A 6,237-nucleotide genomic window follows, 5' to 3' on the forward strand; every position below is an offset into this window, starting at 1 on the left:
TTTGCGGCCGGAGTCCGCACCTTTGGGGAGGGGGGTACTGTCACGCCCTGACCTTGGAGATCCTTTTATGTCTCTATTTTGGTTGGTCAGGGCGTGAGTTGGGGTGGGCATTCTATGTCCCTTTTTCTATGTTTGGTATTTCTTTGTTTCGGCCGGGTATGGCTCTCAAATAGGGACAGCTGTATATTGTTGTTGCTGATTAGGAGCCATACTTAGGCAGCCTGTTTTCCTTTGGGTTTTTGTGGTTTGTTATTTTCTGTTTAGTGTTTTGCACCTGACGGAACTGTTCGGTTGTTCTTTTGTTTGCTTGTCGCATTAGTGTTCAGTTTTAACATTAAAATAACGAACACCGCAAAGCCGAACAACACTGCATAAAACCTGAATTGACATTTCAGTTCAGGGCGGAATACAGTATTACAAACGTTTTATCTGTGGTAATTATTCTTCTCTCCTTACAGTACCTCTCCGTACCTTCTTAGTCACATTTGGTCTCAGACCACCTGACTTCACCTCACTTAGGTGCTAGGTATCATCACTCTACATTATGCAGCCCATAGGTATTACAACATATTCTGCCTTACCTATCCCTGTGTATAATTACTCTACCTTATGTAGCCCTTAGGTATCATCAGTCTACCTTATGTAGCTCCTAGGTATCATTACTCTACATTATGTAGCCCAGTTGGGATAATCACTCTACCTTATGTAGCCACTAAGTATCATCACTCTGCCTTATGTAGCCTCTAGGTATCATCAGTCTACCTTATGTAGCCCCTTGGTATAATCTACCTCATGTAGCCCCTAGGTATCCTCACTCTACCTTATGTAGCCCCTTAGGTATCATCACTCTGCCTTATGTAGCCCCTAGGTATCGTCACTCTACCTTATGAAGCCCCAAGGTATAATCACTCTACCTTATGTAGCCTCTAGGTATTATACACCACATATTATTATTATTTTACACAGCCCCTACATAAAGTATCTCACTCTACCTTAACTAGCCCCTAGGTATAATAATTCTACCTTACCTAGCCCCTTGGTATCATAATTCACTCCAATGTAGCTCTTTGTATCTCATTCTATCATAGCCTTCCCCAGATCTCCCACTAAGCCTTATATGGCAGCTCCATTTGGATCCAGCTGGGAGGGATGCTTTAGTTATTAGGTATTGGTTGTTAGAGGCTCAGAGATTATGCATTCAGCTTTAAAGATGTCCTGCTTTCCACTGCTCTTTCAGGAAACAGGAGAGCAGTCTGGGACCAATTGGGCGGTCGAGACAAATTGTTTGGTCACTGCTAGCTCATTCTGGGTCGCAGCTGAAGACAAGGCTTGAACGTTAACCTGTTTGGGATAGGGGGCAGTATTTTCACGGCCGGATATAAAAACGTACCCGATTTAATCTGGTTACTACTCCTGCCCAGAAACTAGAATATGCATATAATTAGTAGATTTGGATAGAAAACACTCTAACGTTTCTAAAACTGTTTGAATGGTGTCTGTGAGTATAACAGAACTCATATGGCAGGCCAAAACCTAAGAAGATTCCATACAGGAAGTGCCCTGTCTGACAATTTATTGTCCTTCTGTAGCATCTCTATCGAAAATACAGCATCTGTGCTGTAACGTGACATTTTCTAATGATTCCATTGGCTCTCAGAAGGCGCCAGAAAGTGTAATGGGGTGTCTGCAGTCTCTGGGCGAAGAACAGCAGGATAATTTGTTAGTGGTCAGGCTGGGAACAGTGACACTGGAGATGCGCGTCCACGAGACTACTAAATTTTTTGCTTTCAGCCTTTGAATGAATACAACGTCGCCCGGTTGGAATATTATCGCTATTTTACGAGAAAAATAGCATAAAAATTGATTTTAAACAGCGTTTGACATGCTTCGAAGTATGATAATGGAATATTTTGAATTGTTTTGTCACGAAATGCGCTTGCGCGTCACCCTTCGGATAGTGACCTCAACGCACGAACAAAACGGCGGTATTTGGATATAACTATGGATCATTTGGAACCAAAACAACATTTGTTGTTGAAGTAGAAGTCCTGGGAGTGCATTCTGACGAAGAACAGCAAAGGTAATCCAATTTTTCTTATAGTAATTCTGAGTTTAGTGAGCACCAAACTTGGTGGGTGTCAAATTAGCTAGCCTGTGATGGCCGAGCTATCTACTCAGAATATTGCAAAATGTGCTTTCGCCGAAAAGCTATTTTAAAATCTGACACCGCGATTGCATAAAGGAGTTCTGTATCTATCATTCTTAAAATAATGTATGTTTTTTGTGAACGTTTATCATGAGTAATTTAGTAAATTCACTGGAAGTTTTCGGTGGGTATGCTAGTTCTGAACATCACATGCTAATGTAAAAAGCTGTTTTTTAATATAAATATGAACTTGATTGAACAAAACATGCATGTATTGTATAACATAATGTCCTAGGAGTGTCATCTGATGAAGATCATGAAAGGTTAGTGCTGCATTTAGCTGTGGTTTTGGTTTTTGTGACATATATGCTTGCTTTGAAAATGGCTGTGTGATTATTTTTGGCAGGGTACTCTCCTGACATAATCTAATGTTTTGCTTTCGCTGTAAAGCCTTTTTGAAACGGAAAATGTGGTTAGATTAACGAGAGTCTTGTCTTTAAAATGGTGTAAAATAGTCATATGTTTGAGAAATTGAAGTTATAGCATTTTAGAGGTATTTGTATTTCGCGCCACGCTCTACCATTGGATATTGGTGAGGCGTTCCGCTAGCGGAACGTCTGTCCCTATTTAAAGTCGAACCCCATTCAATATATATATTTTTCTTAAATTCAAAGTAAAGTTTTTGCTAGCAACATAGGAGAGTTTAGCACCCTCTCCCTTGGACAACATTTTTTTTCTATGTGGCTCCAAAGGGGCTTCCGCTACACAAACATCAATAATTGATTGCATTGATGTAACCAATCAGCATTGATCACAAAGAGTACTTTCTGTCTCTTCTCTATCAAGTGTACTTTCTGTCCTCGCATGGCCATTTAAAAAAAAAAACTGTTATTCACCTCAGCTAGCAACAGAAACAGTTCAGTGTTTCCATTTTAACACAAAATCCACAGGCATAATTTTATATAATAGTCTGTCTCTCTGTATCCTGCAAAACTATGGTTTCCCTAGCAACTTGTGTGAATTGCCCAGTGGTGTGGTGAGTGTTCTGAAGGCCAGCAGCAGGCACCATAATGCCTGTGAAATCCAGTAAATAAGAAGTGTGTGTGGGGATATGTGTGTGTGTGTCCTGGAATATGGTTCACTACAGTTCAATGCCACCGGAAAGGCCCACAATGGTTCCCGGCAGCACAGACAATTTTTTATGTTTGTTAGTTTTTGAGGCCTTCTAGTCAACAGCAAGCAAAGGGATGGCTTGGTTAATATCATTGATGCAGAATGATGATAGGAAAAAGACAAATTGCAATTCTCAAGGTAATTGATGAATGCAGCCAGTTGAAGGAATCATTGAGAACACAGAAGGCTGCTGAGGGAATGACGGCTCATAATAATGGTTGGAATGGAGTGAATGGAATGGTATCCAAAACATGGTAACCACGTGTTTGATTTGTTTGATACCATTCTATTTATCCTGTTCCTTACTATGAGGCTGTCCTCCCCAATTAAGGTGTGACCAGCCGCCAGGGCTTGAGACACATGGGAAGTTGCACCTCCATGAACCCAGAGTTGACGGAGTGTGTTCAGCTACTATTGCTATAGAAATCCCGGACATGCTCCATGGCTCTGGGGTCCATAATGTCAGTTCAAAACCTCTATAATTGCAACGTCCATGAGTAGACAAAGATTATCTATGCAGTTTTTTTAATGTAAACGTAATAAAGGCATCATTGGTATGCATATGCTTCTTGTATGCGACAAGTATTGGCGGCTCTAGTGTTAATAAAATCAAATATATGAATGCTGTGAAATCACATCAGACTGTAATTCCAAACTTCTACAGCTGCACCATTGAGAGGATCCTGACCGGTTGCATCACCACCTGGTATGGCAACTGCTCAGCATCTGACCGTAAAGCGCTACAGAGAGTAGTGCGTACGGCCCAGTACATCACTGGGTCCAAGCTTCCTGCCATCCAGGACCAACATACTAGAAGGTGTCAGAGGAAAGCCCAAAAAATTGTCAAAGACACCAGTCACCCAAGTTATAGACTGTTCTCTCTGCTACTCCAAGGCAAGAGGTACCGGAGCGTCAAGTCTAGGACCAAAAGGCTCCTTAACAGCTTCTACCCCCAAGCCATAAGACTGCTGAACAATTAATCAGATGGCCACCCAGACTATTTACATTGACCCCTATTTGTTTTTTACACTGCTGCTACTCGCTGTTTATTATCTATGCATAGTCACTTCACCCTACCTACATGTACAAATTACCTCAACTAACCTGTACCCCCGAACATTGACTCGGTACCGGTATCCCCTATACATAGCCTCGTTATTGTTATTTTATTGTGTTACTTTTTAAAATTATTTTTTACTTTAGTTTATTTGGTAAATATTTTCTTAACTCTTCCTTGAACTGCACTGTTGGTTAAAGGATAGGGGGCAGCATTCGGAATTTTGGATGAAAGCGTGCCCAAAGTAAACTGCCTGCTACTCAGGCCCAGAAGCTAGGATATGCATATAATTGGTAGATTTGGATAGAAACACTCTAAAGTTTCCAAAACTGTTAAAATAATGTCTGTGAGTACAACAGAACTGAAATGGCAGGTGAAAACCTGAGGGAAATCCATCCAGGAAGTGCTATTATTTTGAAATGGGTGTTTTTCCATTGAAAGCCTATCCACCATATAAATGGTTATGACCCAGATTGCATTCCCTATGGCTTTCACTAGCTGTGAACAGTCTTTAGACATTGTTTCAGGCCTTTATTCTGAAAAATGAGGGAGAATGAGCAGTTTCAATGAGAGGCCAGTGGAAAGTCCCCAACCTGTTTGGTGCGCAATCCCGAGAGCGTGCCTTTCGTTGTTTTCTTTTATATTGACGACGCTATTGTCCGGTTGAAATATTATCAATAATTTAGGCTAAAAACAACCTGAGGATTGATTATAAACATCGTTTGACATGTTTCTACGAACTTTACAGATAATATTTTGAATTTCCGTCTGCCTCTTGTGACCGCATTTGAGCCATTGGATTACTGAACAAAACGGGCCCAAAAAATTGAGGTTTTTGGATATAAAGAGGGACTTTATCGAACAAAACAAACATATATTGTGTAACTGGGAGTCTTGTGAGTGCAACCAAGGAAGATCATCAAAGATAAGTGATTCATTTTATTGCTATTTTTGACTTTCGTGACTAATCTACTTGGCTGCTGTTTGTAATGTTTTGTGTACTGAGCGCTGTCCTCAGATAATCGCATGGTCTGACACAGCGGCTGGATTAACAACAAGTTAAGCTTTATTTTGATGTATTGCACTTGTGATTTCATGAAAGTTAAATATTTATAGTAATTTAATTTGAATTTGGTGCTCTGCAATTTCACCGGAAGTCGTCGAGGTGGGACGTCCCACTGTTCCATAAGAAGTTAGTTAAGGGCTTGTAAGTAAGCATTTCACGGTAAGGTCTAAACCTGTTGTCGTCGGCGCATGTGACAAATAAAGTTTGAATTGATTTTGATTTGATTTGAAACTAGCTTTCAATCAAATGCCATGCGAATAGTATCGGTTGAAATTACAAGTTTTTAGTACCAGAATGTTCCCCTCCATCTGTGGTGGCAACATGGCTCCATGTTGTGAGTTTGGGAGCCTCAGGTTGCTCATCTGTCTGACAGTTACCGAAGTGAAGAGGGGAAGAGCGAAAGGGATGAGGTGGAGGAGGATTTAGCCCCGAGCTAACAGATGCTGCCCAGGCCTCGTTACACAATATTCACCGTACGACTCCACAGGGACAGGCAATCTAACCTCTCCCTATTGGCTCACCATGATTTGAGGGCCCGCTTCAATCAAACAGACTTTGTAGTGTACAGGAAGTGGCATGTGTAATACATGTTATGGGGTGCTGGTAAATCACCAGGTTGACACCCGTGTATGCTTCCGGTATTTAGAAGATGCATTGTGCGCAAAAAATGCATGTCCATATGAATGTATATAGACCTGCATTAAGCTGCATTCCCATCATACACACTGAAAAAGAACATATTTTATATGTTGACATCACATGAACACTACAGACTTTAATATTACAATCAATCAA

Source organism: Salmo salar, chromosome 10 (genome assembly GCF_965601325.2).
Source record: "Salmo salar chromosome 10, fSalSal1, whole genome shotgun sequence".
Taxonomy (NCBI): domain Eukaryota; kingdom Metazoa; phylum Chordata; class Actinopteri; order Salmoniformes; family Salmonidae; genus Salmo; species Salmo salar.